Source organism: Ambystoma mexicanum, chromosome 11 (genome assembly GCF_040938575.1).
Source record: "Ambystoma mexicanum isolate Mex_15411 chromosome 11, UKY_AmexF1_1, whole genome shotgun sequence".
NCBI lineage: Eukaryota > Metazoa > Chordata > Amphibia > Caudata > Ambystomatidae > Ambystoma > Ambystoma mexicanum.
Genome location: NC_090934.1, coordinates 8,352,518 through 8,369,961, shown reverse-complemented (window position 1 = coordinate 8,369,961; position 17,444 = coordinate 8,352,518). Strand labels below are relative to the sequence as shown.

Below are 17,444 nucleotides of genomic sequence, written 5' to 3'. Positions count from 1 at the left end.
TCTCCTAGGAGGGGTCGGCGGACACCGACCAGTCTGGGATATCTGTGGCACACTGTGGACCGGACTGAGGCTTTGGCCCATTTGGCAATGGGATCTTGAGGCTGTGGCGCCTGTGAATGCAGAGGCATGCTGGCAAAGCAGTCATTTGCTGCAAAGGCCAGGGCAGTACAGTGAATGCAGAGTGAGCCTGATTGACACTACCCAGCGAGTAGTGTATACTTTGTGTGCCCTGGGGTGTGGAACGGAGGGGCCACAGGGCTGTGGCCAGGCTTTCTGGCATGCAGGAGGACATTGTAAAGGCCAGGGTGCCGCTTAAGGTGAAAAGGCATTGGGTGGGGGCCTATCCCAAATAAGGCGCCCTGAATATTAGCCAGAGTAGCGACGCAGCTGACCAGGGTGGTTCCGCAGGAGAACAGCTCGCAACGTAGTGCAGTGGCTGGAGCCTGCAGGCACACAATGATGCGGAGAAGGAGACGTGGAGAAAGGTTGGTGTTAACCTGAGGCGTTTAAGGTGTAGGTGCCATTGACGCACAACCCACGTAAAAGGACACACCGGAAGACCCCCCCGGGTACGGAGACAATTACATGGTTCTTGTTCAGACCCTGGGGGCTGGGGATTATGGTGCAGTGAGAGAGGCCTGCAAGCCACTGACCAGGTAGAGGGCTGAGGGACGTCACAACAGGTGTTGGAGTGCCCTGCGAGCTCAAATTATAACGATTAAGGACTTAATAGGCTGCATTGGGCAAGCAGCACTGCTGGGATGTACACTAGTGCATGTGGAAGTGCACAGGAGTAGTGCTCTGTTGGCAAGGCGGTAGTGGACAGAAATTAGGCTGAGGAGGAACGGGGCCCCCGTCAGCAGATCAGTGACTGCATAAGCCCAGTAAGCCAGCGGACGAGTGACGTGGACCCCACACACAGCGGACCTGCTTACTAAGAGGAAGAAGCAAGCAGGTAAGAGACTGTACCATTGAGAGCCCCACACTCACTGTGTGAGGGCTGACGTCCAGCATAAGAACTTGCACCGCATTAGTGCCTCGTGACTTAGTGCATTAGGCAAGCTGAGCCGGTGATGACGAGAGCAATGGCGCTCAAGAGTGGCAAAGTTAAAGGTAAACAGCCAACGATGGATATTTTTACCAAACCACCGCAATCCCTGAACATGCCTGTACAGGCCAAAGTTAACACACAGGAAACGATGGCCTCGCCGCGGGACGATCACCTGATCCTGGATGCCATAATGGCCTGAAATCCTCATGGGGGACCACGATAGCAGAACTGAAGACGGCACTGGAATTCAAGATTGACGCGGTGGGCGTGGATGTCAACCTCCTGAGACAGCATGTGAGAGTGCTAGCAGAACGTATGAGTGGCCTAGAAAGTGCAGTGAAAACTAACACAGATGTCAGCACTGCCAACGCCAAGGATGTACACCTATTGAAACGGGTACGCCACTTGGAAGATCGAGCAGAGGAAGCAGAAGGGCGATCCAGACATAACATCTGCATGGTGGGGCTGCCTGAAGGGGAAGAGGGCTCGGACCCCACGGACTACGTGTAGAATATGCTGATCCAAGAAATGCGGGTCAGCAAGCTTTCCCAAGGGTTTGTGATTGAACGGGCTCATAAGGCCCAGACGAGGAGGCCTAAACCTGGGGCTCCTCCTCGTGCAATTATTGCAATTTTTTTTTACAGGGACAGGGAAAAGATCCTGGAATATTTTCGTAAAGGTGGAATGATAATTTGAGCATCAGCAACTCGCCGTGTACCCGGATTACACCATACTGGTGCAGAGACAACGTTATAGCTACATGGCGGTGAAGAGACGACTGAGGGCAGCTGGTCTCAAATATGCTTTTGTATCCTACAAAGCACAAAGTACCACACAAGGGCAGGGCATACTTCTTTGAAGCACCGGAAGAGGCAACAAGATGGTTGGACGCCCAAGGCTGCCCAGAGGATGCGGATAGACAGGAGCGTGGCGGACAGGATAAGTGAACCAGTGCCACATTGCTGATTGCTAAGATTGGGTATTGATGTAGCTGTGAAAACTAGAGGAAGTACATGGGGCATGTCTGCGGAGAGTAGATACTGACAACTGGGCACACTCATCATGTGGACTTGTTGGACTGGAATATATATGTGTGCAACGTCAGACATGTGCTGAGAGCGCGTGGCATACCATGGCTTAATAGGGAAGGCACATGTGGAGCACAACCTACCCCCAGTAGTTGTAGTAGTTGAATTGCCCCGCTGTGTCCCGAGTATTGGCAGCAGCCAAGAAAGGGCTAGATGCGGGGTAGCCTGAGATCCAGGGATGGAGCTGGGCATCTGTTGGGGTTGAGGCGGGAGGGAAGGGAGTTATTGTTGAAGGGTGTCAAGGGGGGTGGGAAGGGAGTTGAGGGGCAGAGGGGGTTTGAAGGGGTGTTCTTGGGGGTGGGGGGGACCCACACCGTATTGCGGATGGAGAAGGAGGTGAAGGGCGGAACAAGATATGAATAAGATGGGAGATCTCAGGATAATGACATGGAATGTTAGGGGGCTCAGTAACTACTTGAAAAGGATGTACCTGAAGAGACAGAGAATTGACATTGCCTTATTACAAGAGACTCACTTAACTAAAGAGAAGCAGGGGTTGGTGGCGAGGAAATGAATCACTTTGGGGTCAACTTACTCTGCATATGCCAGAGGGGTTATTACGTGGGTGACACCGCATGTCCCCTTCAAACTGCTACAGTCCCCCATAGAGCCCGACGGGAGGACGGCCCTGATAAGGGGCTTAGTGGATAACGGAGAACTGAGCATTGTTAACACGTACACCCCCAATCAAGATGCTACGGGTTACTTCAGGACCTTAAACAACAGAATTGGTCCATAGTTTTGGGGGGGGGGGTGTTATATGGGGAGGAGATTTTAATTATACACTCTACCCCAAGGTAGATAGATCATACAAAGAACAACAAACTCGCCCCAGCAGCCAAGACCTTGCTGTCTCTACTGAAAGACTTCAATCTGGTCGATGTGTGGAGGATGCACCACCCACAAGACGGGCAGTACTCCCATTATTCTGCCCCACATGATCTATACACAAGACTGGATTATATATTTGTTGCGTCAGAGTTGATGGGGGAGCTGGTGGGGTTGAAATATAAAGCAAGTGTCCTCTGACCACTGGCCCCTCATTATCACATGGCAATACATGCCACCTAGGGCACGGATTCCCACGTGGAAACTTAGGGCCGAGGCCCTGAAAAATGCCATATTTAGGGAGGATATGCGGAAAGAAATAGTGGAATATTTTGAACATAACATGGGTAGTGTGGACTCAGCCGGCACAATATGGGAGGCATTCAAGGTTGTTATGAGGGGGCGGAAATCTCTAGATCCAAAGGCCTGCTAGGAGGAATGGTACAGAAGCTGCAAGACACAGAGATGAAAATAGAGGCTGTCATGAAGGGAGAGTAGTCCCCTGAGGTGAGGTGGTTGGGAAGGTAAGACCGTGGCAACAGGAGTGTGGGGAACATTGGTGGGATTATGTAACTTGAGCCATAACAAATACGTAGAGACACAACATGTGGGAGGGGACAAACCTGGCAGGCTACTAGCTTGGCTCTACAAGAGTGAGGCACCCAGACAAACAATCAGGGCAATACGGGGAATGGAGGGACAAACAGTAGATACACAAGATTAGGTTAACGGGGGCTTTCTAGAGTTCTACCGGCGACTGTATGAGGACGCTGGGCCGAGAAAGGAGAGAACGCTGGGCGGGAGGAAGGAGAGGATGTGGCCGAAACGTTGGCAGATATTGGCCTCCCCAAGCTAGGGACTGCTGATAGGGAGGCCCTGGAGGTTCCGATTGCAGTGGAACTAGAAGCAGTGATCAAGCTGTTTCCCACTAGCAAGGCGCCAGGTGCAGATGGCCTCCCGAGTGAGGTTTACAAAACATATGAGGTGGAAGTGATCCCCGCTCTGTTGGCAATGATTAATGAAGCTCTAGATACGGGGATATCGCCGGAGTCTCTGAGGGAGGCAATCATTGTCCCACTACTCAAGCCCAATAAACCTTGCACAGACTGTGGGTCATACCGACCTCTATCCATTCTAAACCAAGATGGCAAGATACTCACGGCAGTGCTGGCGAACAGATTGAGACCTGTTATTGGTAAACTATTTCACTCTGGTCAGACTGGGTATGTGCCACACAGGAGTATATCGGATAACCTCAGGAGACTACACCATGGTATAGATCGGATGCAGGAGGACCCACAGGAGGTTGCTATTGTCTCGTTAGATGCAGTAAAGGCCTTTGACTCGGTCAAGTGTCCCTGGCTGTTGGCCGCCTTGAGGGAGTATGGGGTTGGGCCCACATACTTGAGATGGGCGCAGCTGTTATACAGTGCGCCCTTGGACTGGGTTAAAGCATGAGCGACGGTCTCGGAGCTATGGCAGCTTGGAATGGGTACTAGACAGGGATGCCGTGGTCTCCAATGCTGTTTATTTTGGCTTTGGAACCTCTGGCGATATATCTGAGACAGCAATAAAGTGAGGTGGGGATCAGCACAAAGGGAGGGCAACATCTGATAACTGTATGCTGAGGATATGCTACTATACCTAAGATACCCAGAGGAGAACTTACAATACATATTGGAAGTATTGGAAAGATATGCAGCGCTGTCAGGCATAATGGTGAACCCTAGAAAGTCGAATATATTCCCGCTAGTCAGGTATAGAGGGATACCTCAAGAGAAACTACCGGTACTACAGATACAGTGCGAGACCAGAACCTTCAGGTACCTGGGGATCGATGTATATCATAAAGTTGAATCTGAATATAAGCATAACACCGAGAAGCCACTGGCTAACATAGAGAATAGTATGAGGTTCTGGGCTAAGGTCCCCTTGGCCATGATGGGGAGAGTGGCACTACTAAAGATGGTAGTCTTGCCTAGATTGCTGCATTTTTTCAGGAATATACCATACATGATACCGAGGCGCTTCTGTTAATCTGTTGGTATCTTGTTAAGCTCGAAGGCATGTGCAGAGTGTTTGTATGGCACAACACCAGAAATAGTATAGCTTTGTGAAAGCTTCAGAACACATATGACCAAGTGGGTATTAAATTGCCCAACTTCGATGTTTACTATCTGGCTAGTCGGTTACAATATGTGGCCAGATGGTTATTGGAGGACTCCACATCGGAGTCCAGCCTGCTGCGGGCTGTGTGTGTGTCCCGTACTTTTTGAAAGAATGGATATGGGCACCGAAGCCACAGTAGGGCAGGAAGGCGAGATTGTTGGACCTAGGTTGGAAGATTTGGCGGAGTGCGCACAGAGTCGTGGGTAACCCGACACCCATGCTCCCCACAGGTGCCGCTGGTGGCTTTGAAGGGAGTTGACGAGCAATTGAGGTTGGTAGTTCGCACGCAGTGGGAACCATTCGGAATAGCAACGGTAGGTAACATCTGGCATGAAGGGAACGTAGTGGAGTTTGAGTCACTAACGACAGACACCGGCCTAATATTGCTTACACTAGGTGGTGCGGAAGGTAAAGGAGTCATGGTCAGAAATAGTATTGGAGGATTCGCCCGATGTGACCATAGAAACATTCTATGATATATCGGAAGGAGGTCATGAGGTTTCCCTCATCTATGAACTAATGATGTCAAAGTTGGGGAAGGAGGTGCTCCAGCTGAGAAGGGACTGGGAAGAGGAGGCCGGGGAAACCATGAATGACGGGTTATGGATGAGGGTCCAGAGATACCACAAGAAGGTATCTAGAAATGCACGGCTGCAACAAATCCAACTATTTATCACGCATAGGGCGTTCTTGACCCCCCCGCCCCCCCCGTCACCCCCCCATGCGGGTATGATACACATGTTCTGGGCATGTCCTGAGGAAAGGAAATTCTGGGGGGGGGGCAGCCCACCTCTTGTCTGAGAGGGGGATCAAACTAGATGTGGAATCTGGGTGGGCATGCATGGTGGGAGGATTCTCCAGACCACGTAGGCTAGCACATGTTGGCAAGCTCAAAGATCTGGCCTATATACTGGCCAAGCGCAGAATTGCCATGGGGTGGAAAGCAGCCAATAGACCGATGTATGGTGGCATGACCTTCAGAAATGGGTAGATGCAGAAACAGTGATGTGGAGTGAGGGGGCCAATGGGGGAGGGGGAAGAAAAAGCGGAAACACTGAGAGCCTGGAGGCATTTGGTGGCTACCTTATCGGATTCCATCTCAACGGCCCGTGGTGAGGGGCGCCCCAAGAGGTGATGACCACAGTAGGTGTTGAAGAGTAAGCTCTGGGGGGAGGGGGAGGTTGGGCAACAGTGGTTAAACATGGTGTGACAAATGTTAAGACAAGGATTCACTGTTTGGTTTATTTTGGTTGTTGTGTTTTTTTTTAAAAAAAGCAATACAAATTGTTTAAAAAAAAAAAGTAGGATGTACTTTTAGGTTAGTAGAAAGTTTTAGTGTTACAGCTACAGGATTGATTACTGTTTCCACATCGAAAGGTCCAACAAAACGTGGGCAAAACCTATTTTTTTCCTTTAAATCTCAAATGTTTGGTGGACAACCAGACTCTATCCCCAACTTGAAAAACTGGACCTGGTCTGCGCTTTAAGTCAGAAAACACTTGTAATTTGCCTTATTAATCTGGAGTTCTTTAACTGCCCTTTCCAAATTCTCCTTCACCACTTGCAATCTGATATCAACAGCTGGACAATTTACCTTGTGACCCACAGGTACTAACGGGGATGAAAACCACGACTACAAAAGAATGGCGACATGGAGGTAGAATCCTTAACAGAATTGTTGTACGCAAACTCAGACACCCAAATACGATCCACCCAACTGTCTCCCTCCTGAAAATAGCACCTTAAACATTTCTCCAACTCCTGATTCACTCATTCTGCTTGGCCATTGGTCTCGGGATGATATCCAGATGTTAACCTTATCTCTACAACCAAACTCTTACAGAATGCTCTCCAAAACCTTGACACGAACTGAGAGCCCCTATCTGACCTGACTAGGTAGACCATGCAGCCGAGCAATTCCTTCGGAAAAACTTTGAGCTAATTTTTCAGCGGAAACCTCCCCTTTAATAAGAATAAAGTGTCCTTCCTTGGTAAATACATCAACCACAACTAAGATCCTTAGGAAGGTCAACAATGAAATCCATGTAAATGGTATGTTAAGGATGAGTTGGAATGGCAAGTGCCTCTAAGAGACCCATCGTTTTTCCCACTTGAGTCTTAACTCATGCACAGGTTTTGCAAGTCTTGAACACATCCACTCTCATCGTCTCCTACCAAAAATCTCTCCTAACCAGTTCTCACGTTTTCCTGAAACCAGGGTGACCAGAAAAAACAGACTCCTGGCATTCCATCAAAATCTTTTCACTGAGCTTCTCCGAAGGTAGATATAACCTGGAGTCCAAGTAGTGTAACCCATTCCTGATTTCCCTAACTGGATCTTGCCTCTTCCACCATTCCATCTGTTCCGGGCCCATAAACTCTTGGATTTCCTTGGAAATACTTTCATCATTCAAGGTTCTAGTTCGAGCCACAACAAAGCGTTCAGAAGGAATTAAAGGCTGTTGATTCAATTCTTTTTCCTGTTCACAACCAAGAAATGTTCGAGATAAAGCATCCGCCTTTCCATTTAACCTACCAGGCTTCGAAGTTACCACAAAATCGTAGTCCGAGAAAAATATCGTAACTGTCTTGGTGTTAATGTCTTTGCCGACTTCAAAAATAACAGATTACGGTGGTCTGTCAGAACTGTAACTGTGTGTCTATCTCCTTTAAAATAATGGCGCCATTCTTCGAAAGCACACTTGATCGCCAGAAGTTCCCTATCCAAGATCGCAGCTGAAGAATTTTTTTTAGAGAGAAACGCCACTGGATGCAGCTGTCCAGTGGTCACATGCCTTTGCGATAACTCTGCCCCCATGGTGAAAGTAGAAGCATCTGCTTCCTCATAAAATGGTTTAGTAGGATCTGGATGAAGTAATACAGGACCAGTAGTAATCTTTAAGAGACTGAAAAGCAATTTCCGCCGCCTCACTCCAAATCCTTCTTCTTTCCTTAAAAGCTTAGTTATTGGAGTAATGATCTAAGAAAAGCCATCGATGATTCTTCTATAAAAATTGACAAAACCCAAAAAGCTCTGTACCTCCTTTACCTTTGTCTGAGAAGGCTACTCCTTCACAGCCTGAACCTTCTTTGAGTCCATCTCCAGACCTTTTGGCGAAATTACAAGGCCAAGAAACTCTCCCGACTCCGTATGAAATTGGCTTTGCTCCAGTTTAGCATACAAATGATTCTCACGTACCTTACTGAGAACAGCCTTTACATGATCTTGAGGTTGCTCCAGATCCTTGGAATAAATTAAAATGTCATCTATGTAGACTACTGCAAAAATATCCAAAAATTGTCGGATCACTTCATTTATAAAATACTGGAAAGCAGCAGGAGCGTTACACAGTCCAAAAGGCATCACTTCATACTCGTATAGTCCATAATGAGTTTTGAAAGCTGTCTTCCATTCGTCTCCTTCTCGAACTCTAGCCAGATGATATGCCCCACAAAGGTCTAATTTGGAGAACATTTCTGCTCCCTGGATTTGATATAGCATTACTGAAATTAATGGAAGCGGGTATCTGTTTTTTATAGTCACCTTGTTAAGAGCCCTATAATCAATACAAGTCTGAAGCGTGCCCTCCTTCGGTACAAAAAATGGGGACGCTGATGGGGATTGTGAATGTCTAATAAACCCCTTAGCCAAATTTTCCGTCGGATATTCTTTAAGGTAATCCTATTCTTTTTCAGTAAGGGCATAAACCCTACTGCATGGAAGATTAGCACCTAGTTCCAATTCAATCTTGCAATCAAAGAAATGAGGCAGAGGCAATTCACCTGCCACAGTTTCATCAAATACATCCCTGAACTCAATATAACAGTCAGGCTGTTCTCCAACTACAGCACCAATAGTATGAGAGTGCAGAAGGGTTCCAACCTCTCCCAAACTCTTAACAACCGAGTCCTCAAGAAGAACCTGAGAACCCTCAAGATGTGGAGAATTTAAACCGTGTTCCTTACAAAACTCAGACTTCAAATCAATCACCTGCCTTCCCCAATCAATCAGGGGATTATGAAACGTGAGCCAGAGCATTACCAAAATGATTTTTAACTGGGGCACATTAATAATATCAAACCAACTCCTCTCCATGACTTCCTGCCAGAATCATCAAAGGTGAAGTTTCATGGGGAATTGGACCCTGGTTCAAATTTGAACCATCCACAGAACAGCTCCTTCTTAACCAAAGGGATACCTAAACCCTTTGCCAACCCCCAGTCCATAACATTTCCGGTTGCCCCTGAATCAATTACCACAGGGCCACTTCCCACCAACCTCTTGTCAAAGAATAAGGATACATTTACTGTAATATGTGGCACAGCCGCTTGAAAAGTGTTAGCCACTTGATGTGTCTTGTTCACAGATGCCTGAAATCTTTTCGAAGTATAGGGGCAGTTACTAAGGAAATGACCACTTCCACACAGTAAAGGCAAAGGTTATTTGTACGTCGTCTTTCCTTTTCTTCCTTGGATAGAGGCCATCTTACTTTCCCAGATATCTCAAATTTTTGACTTAAAATCCTTACTGACAAATTCCAACCTAGGTCTTTCAATTTTAGGATTTAATTTACTTTCCCCTAAAAACCTCCTACGCTCCTGTCTTCTTTCATTTTGGCGAAAATCTAACTGCACCACCAGATTTATCAGAGCCTCACAAGATGAAGGTCTATCAACTATTCCGGCTAAAGCATCTTTTAACTCGTCTCTCAATCGCCTGCAAAATAAAGAAGCTCTTTTCTTCTGGCCAGTAACTTTCTAGAACTAAAGTCTTGAACTGAGTTATATAACTGATTTCCCTGGTTTAGTTCTAACAACTTCCTATCCACCTGCAGAGACATCTGACGTTTATCAAAAAGTTGACCAAACTCTGCTTTTAAAAAGTCTGAAATTATGCAAAGCCGGATCTGCTTGTTTAACTAGCAATCCAGCCCAACTTGCTGCCTCTACAGAAAGATAAGATAACATGAAGGTTATCTTCGAAGTGTCGGAAACGAATACCTCAGGCCTGCTCAAAAACTGTAATTCACATTGAGTGAAATATGCCTGAAACCTTCTAGATTCTCCAGTAAAGCGTTCTGGCGGCACCAAAGGCACAGGCATAATCAATGACCTCAACCCTCCTATCGCTCCCATCTCGGACTCTGTTCTTACCTCGGACGACTCCATCTATAGAATTGGAGCATCCTCATTTTGCACCACCCTCCTACCAGACATTCTCCCCTCAGTAAACTCCTGAATATTAGTCACCTTGACACTCATCTCCTCTACCTTCTTAATTAAAAGAACATTTTCAGTAATTACCACTCTCAACAAATCCCTCAATTCCTTGATATTTTCCCTAATACTTCCATGGTGGTCTGAAATGGGGTACCAGCATCTCAGGCTAAGTTAACTACTTGGGCCTTTCATTCTATCAAGGCTGGTCTTCTATCCAATGCGGGAGCTGCTGAACCCCACAGACCCACGAAAGCGTAGCGTTCTCAACTAACTATATGACAAGTTGAGCTCGTAACACCCCGCGGGAAAATGGGTAATTGGAGAAAATAACAAACTCAGACACTGGAACTTGGATCTCCTTCTGGAGAGTCATATCTACATAGATGAGAGATTTCACAGTTTTTTAATATAAAAAAAATTCTTCTCTTTTAACCAGATAATATCTAAACCCACATAACAATAATTAGCCAAGAAATCCTCTGCAACTGCCTAGAGGATATTATTCCTTGTTTTAACAAATTGTATTCAATTAAATGTTTGGTGCTTTTTACAAGGATGAATTGTACTGAAGGTTCAAATTGCATTCCAACTCGCATTAGAATTAAAGTGTGCACCCTTTAATTCTTATTGAATTCAATTTAAAAATGCTGGATAGACTCTGCAGGTTCAAAGAGTTCATAAATTGCTTATTGTCAACAGTTTTTAAGAAATTGAATTGTTAATCAGAGTGAGCAAGTGTTTTATTTCCCACTGCGAAAACTGAAATGCATCTTAAGTAAATTCATGGGGCTGATGCCCACTGGAGCCAACCACTTTAAGTGTAGGTATGAGTGAAACCACTCAAGCAGATTCACTTATGTATACTTCCGTTTGTTCACCAGAGAAAAAGTTCATAAAAACTTCAATGAAAGCCTTGGTAGAATCACTTGAATGAATCTCACAATTCTTGGTTAACTTTGGATGGTTGCTTGCAATCTGAAGACACTGTAAGGAATAACTCGCTCACAAAAAGAATTGTAATATCTACTAGAAATGATTTCCTTGCATCTTGGCAGTTCGTAACAGTGTCTTTAACTTCATGCACAGAAAGGGAAACTATTTGCAAATGTTCACGACGTCACGGGAAGTCAGTGAACAAAAAATCCCTGGAAACTAGCATCTCAAAGGGAAAAAAAACACGCGCGGCCGTTTACCTTATTTCCCTTTGAAGCGATCTGCTCAGAAGAAACTAATACGCTCTCACCTCGTAGCGTTCAGCTGGCGAACCTCCGCGACACGGTCGCCTTCAGCACTGGATCCGACAAATGCGAAGCAGGACACGTTTTGCCTCCGATACGGAAACGCCGAAAGCAGGTTCTCTGAAGAGGTAAACAAAACGTGTGAGAGATGACGTGACACACGAATCTCCCAGAAAACAAATGCGCGCATGATGCAGTCAAAAAATAAGTTAACCCTTAACCAACCGGGTTTTCAGTCTTTAGATAGTCATTTTTTCACATGGGAAATTATTCACAAGCAGGATACCATAATCTGCCCACATAGAAAGGTACTTAACTCAAGGTATTCAATTTTAGGAAGCTGGATTGATTCTTATTTTCTTCAAAACCGAAGGCTTCTCTCTTGAAAGTTGTCATAGAACTTAAACCAGATTTCTTCAGAGTTCAGATTTCATCACAGGATACTCTAGGCCTAAAATACTATACTTGAGAGAACACAAAACACATGACCTGCTCTCAAGAAAACTAAATGAATGGCAGTTAAGAATGTTCAGTTCCTTCCTTTTGTTTTCCCATCACCCAATCATGACTCTTGCTCCTTTCCACCATCTTGGCTTGGGCTCCCACCAGCATCCTGAGATCTAAAGTTAAGGGCCAACCAAATCAAGAAAGTAATTCAACTAAAAAGAACAAATGTTAGAATAGAACAAACCCCCAGAAGAGAAAATGAAGCACAGAACAAATGAGAGTAAGATTTTCCCAGGGACCGGACCGTAACGAATGTAAAACCTGTGATGTACTAGCGTTTTAACCTCTGTTGTGAATACTAGCACTTGCCTCACATTCTGTTAGTGGCTCGCGCTACTGCTGTGCAACTCATGGAATTTTAGGAGCGTTTACTGATTTTCTTTTTTTAATGTTTACAGTTTATAATGCTCAAGCTTGTATCAAACATTCATACAATACTTTGAAAAGAAGGAACATGCAGAGTATTATAATTCATAAGACTTCCAAAAGAGTATTAATTTCTTAAATTTAAAATATTAAGACCTTGTGTCAGTCCCTCACTTGCCATTGCCAATCTCAGCCCTCCAGGGCAGCCTAGCACATGTAGCCAGGCCGAGTACTTGGCACATTTCATAATGTTATAACTCAAGGGGACCATCTCATTCAAAAGTACTTAGCCATCATAAAGCTGACTTGCACAGACCTAAAATTCATAATCTGAGTTCAACAGGTGAAGCAGTTATTCAATAGATACGTAGGAGTCTACGAGTTGGCAACATTCAAAGATGCACAGAATTGAGATAAACACAACCATCACAGTGTTTACAAGAACAAGCAAACTCAGAACCTCGGTTTTGAAAAGTCAGACCTGTAAACTCAAAGAAGGTCTCCTGGTAGGCCCAAGATCCCCTCTAAAACCAGGTCATACTGCCAAGCGACCCCACGGGTTAGCCGAAATTGGAACTGAGTGCAAGTGGATGAATTTAACAAAATAAAATAATCCTTTTTGCAATGGTAACGGGCTGTTTGGTATGTTTTTCTAAAGTCCAACTGGTGTGGGACTTCATGAAACTTCTCTGTGGGTATTGGGGACCCAACTCTTAATATCGGCCTGTGCCACACAAGTTGGTAGAGTGACTGAGCAGCCAGGCTTATTTTAGGAGGGGTAATGTGAGCTATTGAGCAGTACAGTGAAATCAACACATACACAGATCCAAGGAAACACTTATTCAAATTTATATTAAAATATATTTAGTTATATATATACACAAGGCACACAAGCAAATCTAAAATGCAGCAACTAACAATAACATTCAATTGAAAATGGAATAGATTCAGAAAAGGCACAATAATGCAGTTGAGTATCTTTTCATATATTTTTCAAATCCAGCGCGCAGAGTGGCTTCAGTTAAGGTCATTAAAAGAACTTTTAAACTGAATTTTGCAAAGGGAAGTAAAGGTTAGACAGAACAGTTAGCAACTGGTAAGTAACGAGGTACACTCTCCCAGAGGGCTTTAGGCAGTCTGTTTCCTAACAAAAAAAGTGTTCCCAATTGGAGTTTGGAGAAACAAACCTTGCCAAAATCAGTAGGATGAAGAAGATGGACCATTGGGAAACCAGCAAAGCCACAGTCAAATGGACAGCACCTGTTCTGATGAGAGGAGCCTTCCTGTGGGAGTACAGGTTTCAAAACCTGCACAGTGGAGTTGAGATCAACTCTCAAACTTGGAAAAAGCCTAAGGGTAAGTGTAAGAATCCAGAAACTGATTCTGCTCACTCCAGCAGCTGTTTGTGGTTGTGGTGCCTTTTTACTTAGTGCCAAGAAGAACCGGATATCTCTGGTTGGATTCGGTTTGATTTCACGATCCTGAACTCTGGTGAGGGTATTTCTGGTGAAGAATTCCTGCTTCTGGAGGTCCACACGGATGCCTGCGAAGTTTCAGCGAGATTTGATGATTGCAAGGCGATGCACTTATAAATGGTCCCGGTACCCCGAGTATTGGTGTTCTGCAGCCCAGGTGATCAGGGATGGCCCAAATTTAAAGTTATTGGGTAGATGGTCCCACCCGCCCAAGGGAGGAAGTTGTCCTTGGCAGAGCTTCCCTGTCGAGATGAAAACTACGTTAGGACTGCTGCAGGGCTTCACCGCTACTTCTGTGGTTGTTGAAGGTGCTGCTGCCGTCTCTGCTCGTGTTCTGCTTCGGATTTACAGTTCCAGTGGTCGACTGCCTGTGGTTCAAAAATCCTAGTCCTGATTTTCCTTTGGCTAATATTTGCTAAAATTAGCCTATGCTGCAGCTTGCACACACCTACTGTGCGTTTTGAGAATGGGGGTCGTTTTTGACTCTACTTCTTCCTATTGTTAATCTGGTCAGTTTGAAATGGTTTCAGCCAGGCATACCCACAGACAAAGCACAGTGAAGTTTTGGGACCCTCCATCACTTCCTTCCTTTCCAGGCACACTGAAGCCTGGGCGGGCTTCACACAAGAAACCCGCCAAAGGCACAACTCATAAAGGACCCAAACCGACCTGGAATGATGGAAGGAACCTACACATGGAAAATTTCAAAAAAAGAAGACTGGGGGGGGGGGGGCCTTTTTGAGAAAAAGGTTACACATGGGTGCTGTTCTGCAGCTGAGAAATCAGCCTGCAATTAACTTGCTCAAAAGATAGAAAACGTATCCTCTGCAACCAGCCATTAATGTTTATTAGTTACTGTTACAGGAGCAGTGGGAAAATAGTTAAAAGCAACCCCCCCGGTACCCCACATAAAGTGGTGTGTGCAGGTCTCACAAAAAACAAGGTAAGATAAGTTACCTTACTACTCTTGGGAACTGTAATTCTCAGAAGAGAACCAAGAAAAATAAAAAGGAAGTCCAAAGTGACAATAGAGTGCTGTGTGTCGCAAAAGCCAATCACAGATGCCTGTATTGAGATACATGGAGAAAAGCATACTCCATAAAAGCAGAAAATAAGATTCTCAGTCGGAGGAAAAGAATGAGTGAGTAGTAAAAGGTTCCACTCACTCAGGAGACAATCAAAGTCAGAGTCCAGCAAAAGTGCTCGGGGTCTCTGGTTAAAGGGATGTAGCACAGAAACTGAACATTCTCCATAACAAACCTCAAAGACCCATCTGAGGACCCAATACCTCCAATGTGTTTAGGGAATTGCACCTAAATCTTAGAAACCGCATCCTAAAAACGTGTACTTAATCACACTTGCTATTATGATATATTTTATTTATATTGCGCTTATACACAAGTGTTTCAGAGCGGAAAGGGAGGGGCAAAAGGGAGAATAAAAAACAACGGTCTTACTAGGCCCAGTGACATTACGAACGTGCAAGTGCATGGAAAAGGGTGAAGAAGGGAAAGTAGAAAAGTGCGGCACAAAGGAGAGAACAGAATAAATGAGTGCAATAAATAAAGGCAGAGGCAAGTGCGTGATTTGTCAGATAGGGTATATCTGATTAAGTGCAGAAGAAAAATGGGGGACTGTATGGGTACAGATCCCAGTGCACGGGATGGCTCTGAGGCAGTGCAGGAGGGAGAGCGGGTACATGGGCCCTAGGGTGGCCAGGAGAATGGTGCCAAGAGAGAAAACAGATCAGCAGGGGGAGAAGAGGGGCAAAGGCCGAAGCGAAGAGGAAGGTCTTGAAGTGCTTCCGGAACTGGAGATGGTTCTTCAAGTTTCAAGGTGTTCCAGAGAGAGGTCCCCGCCGAAGACCGGGATCTGCCCCAGCTCGTTTCTTTGAAAAATGACAGACCCTGAGGGAGTTAGAAGTAGAGGAGCAAAGGGCTCGAGAGGGGAGGTATTTACGGAGGGATAGTTGAAGGTATTTTGGACCCAGGCCCCAGAAAGCCTTGTGGACAATACAGTGTGTTTTAAATGTAATCCTTGTGTCCACTGGGAGCCAATGAAGGGATTTCAGAGCTGCAGAGCTATGATCCCTGGGCTTGAGGTCAAGGACAAGTCTTGCAGTGCTGTTCTTGATTAATTGTAACGGGCAGAGAGTGGAGGCAGGTAGATTTATAAAGAGGCTGTTACAGTAGTCCCACTGAGAGGGAACCAGAGCTTGGGAGACATTGAGCTTCTGTGGGAAGAAGAGGAAAGGCAGAGTACCTCCTGAAGAGGTGAAGTAGGAAGTTTGACTTTTTAGAGATGTCGGAGATGTGTGCGGAGAAGGAAAGTGGGGGCTGGGTGGAGTATAGCTCAGGGGCAACACATTTGTCTTGGAAGCAAGACAACGCAGCACAGCACGGCTTTGAATCGCGATCCCGTGGTTTGAAACCACACCCAAGTCAGTTATAAACAAACAATCATTATAATTGGCTCCATATAAGCTGGAAAATAATGTGAATCTTCTTTATACAATTTTGAATTCGATTGGCTTTCTCCGGTTTGTATGGACTGCCACTCTGGCTTTCTCTTAACCTGGATATGAAAATCCAAGTCATTGCCTGCCTCCTCCAAAAAGAAGTCGCAAAACATGTACCCTTTCAGTGAAGTATCCAGATTACATATTTCACATAGCCTGGAGAAGTGCAAAACCCATCTGGCCAATAATGGTGGCTGTTGGGGAGAATTATCAGACTATGTGTTAATTCCCTCTACCTTAAGACTCCCAGCAACCTTGCTGGATTTTGAGGACTTGATTTTTTTTAACCTGGAGAGAATGAGACCCTTTTTTCCCACTCATGTATTTTAATGTGATTTTGAACACTGTTTCTTTTGGTTGTGGAGCCTGACAAACTCCATAGGCATCATCTTTACATTGTCACCCAGCACCTTCAGTGCAGTGACACAGGGAGTGTTTCAAATTTCCCAAACGTTTAAATACCTTCTCTTGGATAAACTACTGTTTCCCAGAGCAGTGAAGTGAAACTGACTTTACTTATATTTGTAACTTTCTAGAGCAAGCACACACTATCCTACAATAGGGTGCTTGAGGGGTTACCTAGTATCCCCTTTGTCCAGCTTCTCATGTAACATTTTTATGTTACCCTTTACTCGATTAATGGCTTGTGGCATTGGTTTACTTTTAACTACTGTGGTGTGCATTTACAGCGGGTCAGTGGCCATGGTCTTCCTTTTTTCGCCATTTCTTCTTGGAAAGGTCCCTCTTGAGATATACTCTGTGCACCAAACCAGGTTTGATGCCTTTGTTCGCTTTGCCTTTGGCGGGATTCACGAGTGAAGCACGGCTCTGGCTGCAGGGTGTCTGGTGGGGGCAGAAAGTGAGCGAGGTGCCCCATCCCTGTGCTTAGTCTCCTAGGAGACCCAAATGCACTGTGTTGATTGCCCGGCTGACTGCACCGTTGGTTTGCCCGGTGAAGCCCTGCTGCTCTGCGAAACTCCAAAT

At 45.5% G+C, this 17,444-nt stretch overlaps 1 protein-coding gene and 1 long non-coding RNA gene across 2 annotated transcripts in view; one reads left to right on the top strand and one right to left on the bottom strand.

Annotated features, from left to right (window-relative positions):
* The window catches only part of LOC138502982 (uncharacterized), a 129,287-nt gene extending 117,217 nt beyond the window's left edge, over window positions 1–12,070 (bottom strand). The window contains exon 1 of the long non-coding RNA XR_011279559.1: window positions 11,600–12,070. This is a non-coding gene — a long non-coding RNA (uncharacterized lncRNA). The remainder of the gene's footprint in view (window positions 1–11,599) is intronic.
* ELOA (elongin A) overlaps window positions 1–17,444 on the top strand; it is a 190,321-nt gene that overhangs the window by 128,250 nt on the left and 44,627 nt on the right. The window lies entirely within an intron of this gene.